Here is a 13,358-nt window from a genome sequence, read left to right on the forward strand (position 1 = left end):
GGCAATGCTTGCAACTTAGTAGTCTATGAAATATCTGTATCGAACGTTTTTCTGACATCCCCGTAACGATTTTTCGAGAGTTGTGCCATCATGGATTCGTCATGCACTCGTAGCTTGGGATTTTCGCTTACCTAATTTGATTCCACGAAAGCGTGGTCGATGGAAACGCATACCTGTGACATTCGAGATTATGGGGTTTACGAGGTTTGCGAGTTGGTCCGTCGTTTTGCCTTTTCCCTTCTCTCCTGTATGACCCCATTCCACACCAATACAGCGTAACCAAGCGTTGAAATAATACCGCCGGGAAATAGTTGTCATTTTTGTGTCGAGTCGAGACCTACAAAAAATTGATATTATGAACGCTTGTTTTTTTTTATCGATCGTATAAACGGTGAGCCTTGGCTAGTTGCTGGGGAAAAATATAGGCTCCAACCTCAGAGAAAAAATATGTCTGCAAATGTGAGTATGACGAATGCGTATTTACCAAAAGTCAAGGCTAAAATATTTATTCCAACTGCCCTATTATTATGTAAAAATGCAAACAAATATGGTTGTTAATATTTACAAATCGATGGCTGAGTTCTAATAACACGTATCTCAAAAATAGCATTTTTTCAGGACAGCAAAAAAAGATTTTTTTTTTAATTTTAAATAATTTTAATTGAAATTAAAAACCAAAAATACATGAAACTAAAAAAAAGCATACATTTTGCAAACAAAGATTTGTTTTTTGCTTGAGTTTTATTTTTAATTAACAGTATTAGCAGTATCAACTCAAACCTGCCAAATTTCGAGATACGTTTGTGGAACTTAGCCATCGATATGTAACTATTAACTCCGATAAATATTTGATCAAAATCGTTATACTTATCTTACTCGCGAAAAGAAATTTAACATGTGTATTCATTCAAATTATGTGTATTCAGTCAAATCCATCACGTGATCTCGGATTTTACCATTTATATCTTTTTCCCATTCACAGAAGTTAACGAGCTCTCTCGTATATATTTTCTCTGAGGTCCCAGCATTATAAATCTTTCATGAGGAGCTACATATGAGGAGATCGGCCTTGGCCGCTAGCGACGCAAGTCCTCCATGCCAAACACCCTAGAGGTGGCTCATAGAGTATTGTGTATATGTTCTGTAGATGGCTCAACAAAAACAACATACAAGCGACGGGCGGGTACTGCGCAGATAGGGCAACTGCGCCTACTCCGTACCATACGCTCAAGTCATTTCTGACCGTAAGTTGTTAGCTTAAGGTTCGTAGCAATCTCATTAACTACACTGCCTCAATTGATTCTCCCGCCGAGTGCGTACTGCGGAGCGATAGCCAGAAAATTCGCCTAATGGGTTCGGCATTGACATATCTTGACCTTTATGCCGATAAAAGAGAATTTCTTGATGCACTGTGTCTAGAGTGTGAAACATTACGTCCACTCCCATTTAAAACAAAAGAAGAGACTTGATGACTTCTGTAAGTGTTCTGATCCATGGCAACGTCCGTCATCTCGGCGCTGATGCAGCCCAACTGCTCCTTGAGCCAGGGGCGCAGCTAGGAATTAAGGCTGGGGGGGTTTAGGTGCAACTAATACCGGGGTGTGTGGGGGTTTGGAATACCCACCAGGATAAGCAGTAGGTGCAAGATTAATAACTTGGGAATTTTAAGATAAAAGGTTCAAAATGGTGAGTTTTACGGCTATGTGAGGGACATTTTATAAATCCTTACACTATTCTATTAGTAATATCAGTCCAATAAAGTAAAATGGATTAAACTTAAAAATTTCTCTGACCTCTGGGGGGGGGGTTTATCCCCCAAACCCCCCCCCTCGCTGCGCCACTCTTGAGCAATTTCAATGGGACATTTTCGATCACCCGCCGTGCAATGCCGACCTAGTGCCGTGTGACTTCCATCTTTACGCGGTAATGATTATATGGCTAGGTGGTAAGCGTTTTCAAACGAGCGATGAGCTTCAGGGTAAAGTCAAAATTCATTGGAAGCCATCGGCTTCAATATCCTATGAAGAAGGTATAGTAAAGCTTGTCCACAGGCTCGACCAATTCCTCAATCGCCGCGGCGATTGAGGAATTGGTCGGCGCGCCGATGCGATTTTGTCGAAAAGATACCACAAGTGTGCTCAATATTTAGCTATGAAATAATTCTTAATCAATCATTTCGTCTTCTATTCGTGGTCCATCGGAGCTTAAAAAAAACGCCCTTCGTATATAAATTCACTTGTGTCATATAGTACTATGGGGTTTTTATTGTGTTCAACTTTAGCCCCTCTACAGAAATCTTTATTATTAATATATTATAGCAGTTGAGATACATATCCATGGAACGTATTCAAAGCATCATAAAACTGTATGGGAGCATGGTGACACAGTGGGTAAAGTGCTAGGTTACTGACCGAAGGGCCCCGGGCTGGAGTCCTGGGTGAAGTAGGCGCAGCTAAGTTTTCGGGTTGTCCTCCCCGTCGAATCATCTTCGTGACGACAGTTTTGCCGGCGTTGCAGCAGGCGTCTATAGGTACAGCCCGGAAGACGACTGCTGCAATCCCGGAGAAACTGTCGTCGCGGAGATGAAACGACTGGGAGGACAACCCGGAAACGTAGGTGCTCTACGTTACCACTCAACGGAAGCCTCCATCAACAGCCTGGGTGAAGAATCGATCCATACTCCTTAAAACAGAGGTCCTCAAAGTGTGATTTGGTTCTTCCGTTCGTGATCCATAGGAGGTTGAAAAAAACAGCCCTCGTATATAATTGGTGTGACGTATTGTTGGGACCAACTGCCTCGATGGCCTATGATTTTTGGATGGAAATATTCTGTATTCCGCCGTCAAATTTCTGTACTGTAATATTTTCTCTTTCACATTTGGATATAATTGTTTTTTTTTTGCGACAGTATTTGTGATGACATTGGAGGTCGTCATTAATAAAATTGTGCCACCATGCGTAAACCTTGAATACTTTTCTCCTCCTAAAGCCATCAAATCTGATATGATGAATATGGATATCTGAATATCAACTTAAATTTGCAACTTTTATGCTATTTAGTTGACTTGAAGGGGTAATGTGGTGGCATAGAGGTTGAACGAGACCCTGGTGGCTGACCGAGATGTCCCGGGTTTAAATCCCGGGTCAAGCCTTCAAACAAAATCCCCTGAGAGCGAGGTGTCCCAGGGAAAGGAACTGGCCCCACTATGTACTCTGATTGTGTGGAATGAACTTGCATGCGGTCTAGTCCGGGGTGAGCTCTACCCTCACCTAACCTAACCAACCTTACGGTTTTATCACTGAGTGAGTAAGAAAACAGCTGAATACCTGAATTAATACTCCGTAATAGATTGTATTATGTTCTTAAAGTGAAGCAATGCAGTCAAAAACTTCTAGTTCAGGCACGGGGCAACCAAGAACACGCTACTAACAAACATCTGGAATTATGACTCAGCAATTCCGATAAATTTCCTCAGAAAATTACTTGTCCATGAGTCTTTTCTACGTCTTTACTTCTTTTAGAATCAGTAAATAAATAATTTATACATTAATCGCTTTATTGTTGCAATATATTTTATTTCCTTATTTTTTTAAAAGTCAAGAAAACATGAGCACAAAATAAAGAAAACTGCTAATTGCAATTGAAAAAATAAAATTAAAATTGAAAAATAAATAAATAAAATGTTCAAAAATGAGATAAAAAATCCTTATATAAAAGATAGTTTAAAACCTGTCTTTGAATGATCAATGTTTTTTTCTCTTAATGTTTAACACAACTATTAGTTTTAAGTTTCTGCTCACACAAACGCAACATTACTCATACATCACAAAAAAATGCGCACAATAAATAATAATTTTGTAAACTGGCTGGTTTGGGTGAACTTGGTTTACGGGGACAGCTATAGCGCGCCTGCGTCGCGTCAATGCGGTGAAGTTATGATAAGAACCAGGAAAATGTAGTCTTCCTCCTGTTTCCTCGGGGAAAATTGGTTAGTATATCCAGAATGATGTAGGTGTCAATTTTGAAGCTGCACTAAGAATTTTCGCACTTGTGTGCTTGGGGGTGACTCCTTAGTAGGTTCACCGCGGTTATCTCCTTGAATAATGTCTATGGTGAACGCCCCAGCGTGCTGAGTTCTGTCATCACCCTCGGGACATAGCGTCGTGCGCGCAAACATGCTGTCCTGTTGCATTGTATATCTCACGGCATAAACCATCTTATTCTCTTAAGCTTACAAAACTCCGCAGGGGAAGAAGATGCCGTGGTTTTCTCAAGTGGTGGAACACTTGGCGCGAATTCGAGAGGTCCGGCTTCGAATCCTGGTCCAATGATTGTGGAATTTTCGTACATTACATAAATGTTTTGGATTTCTCCATATAATCATGTATAATCCATACCATCCATTCCGCTGACCATCCCGCGGTTATAACCTTGAGTAGGAAATGCAGTAGTGATAATTAGAAGATACTTCTATTACCGAAGTTACCGAACCGATTTCATTAGAGAGAAATCTGTTAACATTTTTATGTATATGATACCATGCGAGCCCCCTTTAGAGTGATCGACTGGTAATATTTGAACCCAACATTTCGAAGCACTACATCATTTGCTGAGTTAAATGCATGTGCTTCCGCAATGGCTCGTGCGATTAGGTAGCTGAAAATAAAATACGCGTTATCGTTAAAAATAAAATTTCAAAAAGCGTCATTATGTTTATTACGATAATATGTGATTTTAATTGAATATATATGCTCTACAGAGTGCTTGCAGTGTAAGTGAATCTCTATAGTTTTCAATTATGGTACGTTTTCTGAATTAGTGAATTAAACTGCAATTTTTGGGTCTTCGGTAATTGATGTGGTTATTAGGATGGGTAAATTAATGACAGGTTCTTTTCCCATGCTAGCCTTCCTGCATTATTTACAATGGATGACTTGAAATTGTTTGTTTTCTTCGCAATCTTGCGAACATGTGTTGATGTAATTGGTGGTTTCATCGTTTACGTGGCAACTTCTCGGATTATTTGTTTTGTTTATTACGATAATATGCGATTTTAATGTAATATTTATGCATTACTGAGTGCTTTAAGTGTAAGTGAATCTCTTTAGTTTTCACTCAAGGTTCGCTTTCTGAATTAGTGTATTAAACTCCAATGTTTGGGTCTTCGGTAACTGACTGCATTAAGAAATGGTCGGCGAGTTCACTTTTTTGAATAGACGCGTGTTTCAAATAAAACAATTCTTTTTTCCGTTGCTAATCATTTATTTGAAACTTAACCGGTGTCGACGTGTTCAGGCAATTATCTGAATCGAATCCTTAAAGAGACCGAAATCTTTTGTGTTTTTAAATGCGCGCATGAAGTGAGTTCATTGGTCTCTTTTAAGCTAATTTACCTGAGAATTCGACCACCCATTAGTGGACTTTGAGCAGCTTCCAGTGCCATCCTTTGCAGCGAATAATTAATATTTCACGTATATCATCACAATATTCTTTATTTATTTATTTTTATGTTTTCCCAATTACCCATGGGAAAATATTTTTCAATATAAAGATTAAAAATTCCAATGATTATTTCGAAAAAACTTATTACATTAGAAAAACATTTTTACAAAAGAAATATCAAAGAACATAAAAATAGGGTATAAATGCACTCTTATTTTCAACCATATTACAATATTCTTCCAAAGAAAATATTAAATAACATACAGCAAAGTATAGTTTGCCGGCCATTATAACGCTAATTCTTAATTATGATACTTATCTGAGATATAAATACAATTTTATCCCAAGATAAATCGAACTGTTCACATACAGGTTTGTATTTCCTGCACATTCTTATGAGTAGTGAGTTGCAACAATATTTTGATTTTACAAATGGAACGAAGAAGGTTTTCTGGTACCTTTGGTTGAATTGTGGAGTATAAAACTTTAATTTGTGGAGGAAAGCTATGCCCTACCTAAGTGACACAAATCATAAAAATATAGCAGATTTCTGTAAGATACAGAAGTTGTTATATATTGGATATACTTTATGTATTAGTAAAATTCGACATTGCAATATTTCCAGTGAGTTTTATTATGACACGACGCGTTTCGTCGTTACAAACAACATTATCTAGTGTACATGTTGTTTGTAACGACGAAACGCTTAGTGTCATAATAAAACTCTGTGGAAATATTGCAATGCCTAAAAGAACTTCCACGATATCGTGCCCAACATCATACAAAATATAATTATATGCCCTGTAGAAAATAACGTAAAGACTTACACTAATGCAGAACCTCCGCTTTGTCACGTACTTCTCTTTTTTATCGATAGATCTGGTTTCCTTCATGCTCTTTCTCAATAAACGCCTCGGAATCAAGCGATATGGCGCCTGGATGTTCAAACGGCCTGCTGTAAAATCTTAAATCCAGCCCTCCCTGCCTGACACTTGTATGTTTTCCCTCTCTCCCGTCGAATTTTAGTTGAATTCATGAGAGCATCGACCGCGGTGATTTGCGTGCCATGCTGATCTTAGGTTGAAAGGAGGGATAGGTTAGATCTTACGATAGTTTTTTTCGGTCTTTTTCATTCACGGGAAAGCTCCAATTATCACTTAAAAATGACCAATTGATAGATATTTCAGGGATGGAACTAGCAATAGGAGTCCGATTTTCCTTTATTTGGCACGTCTCTTTTACCGACGCCGAAAGGATCATTTATATAAACCCCATAGAGCGATTGTATTGATGCGGTCCGATTTCATCAGAGAGAAATCTGTAAACGTCTTTATGTGCATGATACCATGCGAGCCGCCTTTAGAGTGATCCACTGGTAATATTTCTACCCAAAATTACCAAGTACTACATCATTTGCTGAGTTAAATGAAAGGGGTTCCGCAACCTTGCTGAATGGGTAGCTGAATGAAACACGTGTTCCCGTTAAAAATAAAATTTCAAAAACCGTCATTTTGACGGACGTTAGTCTTTCAAGGTAGACAAGGAGTAAAATTCTATTTATGTATTTAAAAAATTAGATTATATTATAACGGATGCCATAAAAAATTGATTAAAGTCGTAAAAAATGAATGCGACAGATAAAACATTCTATGCAATATGATTAAGTATAGGTTACCCTTCGAAATGACGGGTCTGGTCCTTTTAGTGTAGAATGACATTTGGTGTCCCTGCCTTCGGACAAATTCACAGGAATCGATTTTGAAGGTGGGAAGACGGTGATGAAGTCGTTCGGCGGAGTGGAGAGGATTACGTCCTCGGGAAGAGCGTCCGTCTGGGGCCGGCGTCGAAGGAAGTCCGCCGTCGAGGCATGGGAGAAGGAAGGAGAGTGCTACGCATGGATCGATATGGGCGGCTGCACTCCGAAGTACCAAGTTTAACTACCTCCTTGCCACACCCCATCGGCTCTTATTGAATGGAAACCCCGAACCTTGTTATCATTCTTAGGCTTGGGGAAAAAAGTCTACCAAAAAAAACATTTTTTTTATTTTTGAAAATGTTCTCGTTGCATGTTCGTTTATGCATTGTAAAAAATCTTTATATTTCCACGTAAAAGTAATACTGTACGACCTAGATTTCGACATGGCACGTCATCAATGTCGAATTCTATTATAAAAAAAGGTAGAACGCTGAACTTAAAACATTTGTATAAAATCCTGCCGAAGCTCCATAGGGTCGTGTCATATATCTTTTTACTCGTTGTTTATTCGTATGCAACAATGAATCATCAAAAATTGTTTAAACGTAAACTTTTAGCTTGTACGGTCGAAAGAGTGAAGAAGAATACGCGAAAAACTATGAAAACCGAGAAACGGTCGTCTTCTCTCTCTCGTTACGGGAAAGATTTGATTGGTGCATTTCAGTGTATTCTTTATAGAGAGAAAAATATTTTCGCATTGCAAATAGCTTTTTAAAATTAAATTTTACCTATTCTTCGATTTTTTTTAATGGTCAAAAAGTAGATTTCAATTTCCGTGGTGTATAAGAGAAACAAAATATCAAAGTTACGTATGCTATATGTAAAAAATATTTCTAAACTTTTCATGCAGGGAAATGTTCATATCGCTCCTCTTTTTTTAAATATACCAAAAAGACGTTGATCGCCACGCGGCAATGCAGTCTAACAAAACTACGATTATACAAATGCTTATAAGTCAGCGTTATACCTTTTTTGCGCCGATAGTAGGTCGTACGGCGTTAAATTTATGTGGAAGAGTAATTTTTTTCATTTCATTGTGTTAAGTCGATTCCACGAAGTCACGCCCGAGACAACGAATTCTATGCCTTCGTTGTTCATCTACATACTTCTCGGTGGGACATCTTTAAGGTACTTGGTAGCGGGTCGCTGATCATCATCATGACACATGATATAAGCATAATGTGCTCTTCATTTCTTTAAAACAATAATAAAATTAATATTATTCATTTGTGCAGGTTGTGTGAGCTCTCACCGAGCTCATCACTGCTTACCACTCAAATCAGTAAAATAAGTGCTCATAAATAGAAACGAAAAATTTGTGAACTGTTGGTAATAAAGTTTAAAAAGAAACAAAATATTTACCACGAAGGAGAAAGGTCAAAAATCCCCAAAAATAGTCATATTCTTACATTCACTCAAGATTATTTTTGCACCAACTGTTGACTGCTGTCGAGGATGACATCTTAACCGATTTCCGTAATTGTGAAAATAGGTTTGTGAAGTACCTCGTGACATCATTTCCTTTGGTCTACGAGCTTAGGGTTGGCTTGACGCAGCTCTCACAAGTTCCTTATCGGAAAACCTTTGCATATGAATATATTATTTTATCATGTATCGTCAATTTGATCCTTGTATCTCATACCAGCGTGTATCTTTGTCAGTGTTTCCGTCTAGTTTTCCTTCGATTATGCTGTCTTCATGAGACCATCGTGTCTCGTGATGAGGCCAACTAAGTTGCTGAGTCATCTTCTTAGTTTTTCTAAAGACCTATCCTCTTTCCCGTTCTTCTGCGGCACATCATATCGATTACTTCCGCCATGGGTTCTTTTACTGCTGTCAGAGCCCATGCCTCAATTAAGTTTAGAAATATGCTCCAGTTGGTTCTGTTGAATTTTTTTACTTATTCTACTCTTTTATTCTTAGCTGTTAATAGATTCTTCTTTCATGGGAAGCCTTCTTTTCCTGGGCTTTTGTAATGAATATTTATTTCTTGCTTCATTCATTGCTCATTATTCTTGTTTAGAAGTGACATAGTTCTTTCAAGTCCTAAGAGTTTTTATTCAAGGAAATAACTGCAGTGTAGCCAGCGGCGTACTTTAACGGAGTCCCCCGTAAGTGATTATGTAATGCAAAAATTCCTCGGTGTAAAAATATTTGCCTTGACCGCAATTCGGACCTGGGCCTCCCAAACCCGCGGTTATGCAAATAATGCAGTTTCTAAATACCCGAGATTCGATTTCGATTGCCAGTCTTCTCAAATAATTTTTCCACCTTAAAATCCTAGAGTTTTTGTCACAGAAGGTAGATTCTTTAGCAATGGATTCGGGGGTCCCAGGGCGGGCCCCGCAAAGGTTACACTCTCGAGGACCGGGAACCAAGTCAGTGACTTATACGCCCGTGTCTCTCGAGAGGGGGAGGTCAGAGGAAGGAAAAAGGATTGGAGGCATCGCCGCGATGAGAGCCCGACGACACCTCCAGGGAAAGGATGGGGGAGGAAGGGAGGGGACGAGGAGTCCCGCACCGTCACAAAGGCGGGCGGGCCCTACTATTAGCGAAACCAAGCATACGCAATTAATTTTCTACCAATTCTAGTAGATTTTCCTATGAGGAAGAAAAATCTATCGATCGAATCGTAGATAAGATTCTTTAGCAGTGGTGTATGAAGGAAGTCCGTATCTGAGAAATTTTAATCATTAACGTGATCGTCACGTGTTTATCAACGCTAGAATTAATTACAGCCATTCAATGTATGGTTATTTTGAATTTCGACGATGTGTTGATGTCTTCCGATTTTCTTCTATAGATCCCAATCAGGTGCTCCCATAAGGGGATGATGTTTGACTTGAGATGTATGAGAGAAAATATTTTGAGGAACTTGAAAATTACGGGTGATTTTTTAAATCCCTACTATGTACCGGAGCATAGGAGGGTATATGTTGCTTTTGAAGGGGAATGCTTCATGGATATTGGGTTATTGGCGTCCTTGATCCTCTTGAATCTTTGCTATGTTTATAGGTTATATACTTACCCTCCGGTGTACCGAATAGTTTTGATCCGCTTTACGTAGGATAGCGACCTTAATCCTCTCTAGTGCTTGCATTCTTGCTAGTGAGTGCATTGGATGCACGTATGCCATCCTTGATGCTTTTGTTAGCAGAGGCTTTGCTTGATCCGTCATTTGTTGTCTCGTAACTTTTTATCCTGTGTTATTGTAAAATTGAATCTTGCGATGAACGAAAATTCTTACCCCTCAACGAAGCCCAGTATTCGCACGATTAATGAGGAATTACAATCGCTGATGGACGCCTTCGAAAAAAGCTTCGATGTGAAGTCCTAATCCAAACTAATCAGCTCTCTACTGCAGTTATTTTTTTCGAATGGGTGCTGTTCGCTGACAATAGTCACAAATTTCTAAAAATTTGGCGGAAAAAATATACAAGATTGATTAATTCTTCAAAATAAACATAGTGTTGTAAAATCGAGTTTTGAAATGAAAACTTGCGACTATTTCTCATACTGTGCCAATATTATTCGAAAGTCTCATTCGTCGGTTTCGAGTCCTTATGCATCAAAATTATGTAGCTTTGGCAGGCTCGCCGTATTTAGTAGTTATATTCCAAATTTTATCCGCGAATTGTATATATTCGCCGATGGTCCAATATCAAAGTTCTTCATTCATCCGCATGTGGTATTTAATATGAAAAATCTGACGACACTGAGACATCTACATAATGCCGTGGATTATTTTGCAGGTGTTTCCAATATTCTCCATCCATCTACTTCTACATCTACGTAATACCCTGCGAGCCCCCTTTAGGGTGTTTGGCAGGGGGTAATCAATCACCAGCATGCAATTGGATTCCCATATGCTCACCACACGGTCCAAATAACGTTACGCATTCTAACAATTTATACTACTACATGCTGTTAAAAATAATAATAAAATTCAGAAACATGCATTAAGGTGTGCATAAGTTAGTAGGCTACACCGCAAGTAATCTAATCTATTTGTGAGTTCTAACGCTGCCGTTATAATCTCTTATTGATCGTGGAAAAAAGATATTCCGAATCTGTGTGTTCTACTGTCTATCCCTTTTATTTTGTTTTTATAAGCTGGTCTTCCGAAGCAATTTGGCGTTCGTAAGGTATGGCTAAGTTCGTTAGAAAAGACGCTGCTGTTGAATTTATCTAAAAGGTTTAGTCATTTCTCAATATACGGTCTGACAGAGATTCCCATCCGAGTTTATCTAAGAGGTTAGTTACACTAACAAGACTATCGCAACGACTTTTCACGTACCTGGCAGCTCTACTTTGCACGCTAGCTCTTCCTTGTACGCTCAAATTTCATCATGCAATACGTACGTTCCACGGTTACCAAAAAATGTTACGATAAAAATAATACGTTCGCATGTCTGGAGTGACACGTGCTTATTTGTGCAGTGAATTGCCACCAAGCATACATTGCTCTTTGCATCATGACACTATAGCTTAAAACCTATATTGGATGCTAAAACTCGATCCATATAAGGTCAGAATCAAGTATAAGGTTCACCGAGTATAAATGCCTGGTTACACGATACATTAACACGTACGGGTTAATGTCTAACTGTATGAACGCGAGAATGAACGCCAAAATGCACCGTGTAACCACCCAACTTGTGTGAATGCATGCACAGAAAATAGATCCTGTTCTAATTTGGTTCATGCATTCGTACATGTTCCGTTCCGGTCCGCCAAAATCATTCACGCAAACGTACATTAACTTGTACGTGTTAATGTACCGTGTAACCAGGCCTTAAGAAAGGTCACTAAAAACTCAAGAGTGATATTCAAAATTTCATTTGAAATTCAGAGAAAATTACATGAACTGAGAAAGATGCAATCAGTCGTCACTGCGAGTGCCGCTATTAATTTCAAGAATTGCATAACTGTAACTATCTCAAGTACTACGACGAACTAAATATATCTAAAATCCCTCTGCTCTACAGTCTTTTTAATTGAGAAACTTTTACTATCTAAATACGTCGAGGAAATTTCGACATCTTAAATCCGTCTGCTTTGCAATCTATTTACTTTTTTCCTCCGATGATCCCTACTGCCAAAGGGTGGTTGTTAGCGTGGAAAATTTTTCTCATAATCTGAGCAAAACTCCTCTTCGGATTTGCTAAGTAATGTCAGTCAGTAGCTTATTTTTAATGCTTTTCACAATATTTTATTTACGTCCTCAGGTATTGATCTGAGTTCAGTTTCCGAGTGTACACGGGCTCAAGACTTCGACGTCCTGAGTCATCGCATTTGAAATGACGTAGAATGATGCAATTTCGTTGGGTGAGTTAATCATGTGATTCCTCAGTACATCCGGCTACTCATGCTCCTTAAAATAAAGGAATCCCCTGCAATGCCTTTTTTCCGTGCATCGGTGTTACCCCTTTTTTGATGGCTTTGTCGTTTCTGATATCTAGGATATTTCACGGAAATATTTGTGCGTATTTATGTTTCGAAACGTGAATTTAGTATCTCCTAAAATAAGCACGACCTGTTAACGGTATAGTTGGTTATGAATTTTATATAGTGGGTATAGATTTTGATGTTATAATTGGTTATTTTAAATCTATGAACTCAATATCTACAATAAGTTCGATATATTCAAAGAAAATGTGACCCAAGTTATCAATGAAATCAGTGGCTTACAAAGATTTTACCAATAATAATATAAGTAACTAAATTGGGTTCGTAAGTGTAATAATTTGGATAAATAGGATATATATTTTTATGTATCAAGTGTTCAAACCGGGTGGAACCACTTATATGTAGTACGAAATGACTAGCTTTGTATATACCACAAAAAAATTTAAATTAATAATTTTAAAAATAATTGAAAAAAAACATTTCAAAGTGAGTTATTTGGTACTATAAATGTTCCTAATTGCGATTTTTTTATTTAGATTTATTTTTCTAGAAATTTAATTGAAATTTATCTTATTGAACATTCCCCGATCCCAAAAAATAAGTAAAATTTTAACGATTAAGATTTAGTGTACCTAGTTCCTTGATAAACTCAGCCAGGCATACGCAGGTGAGTTTTTAAGCGAACCTAGGTGCAGTGATAACTGAATGAAAAGGTGGTTTAATGTTACATTCCTCTCATGCTTCGCTCTC

The sequence above is a fragment of the Ischnura elegans genome, chromosome 12 (assembly GCF_921293095.1).
Source record: "Ischnura elegans chromosome 12, ioIscEleg1.1, whole genome shotgun sequence".
Lineage (NCBI taxonomy): Eukaryota > Metazoa > Arthropoda > Insecta > Odonata > Coenagrionidae > Ischnura > Ischnura elegans.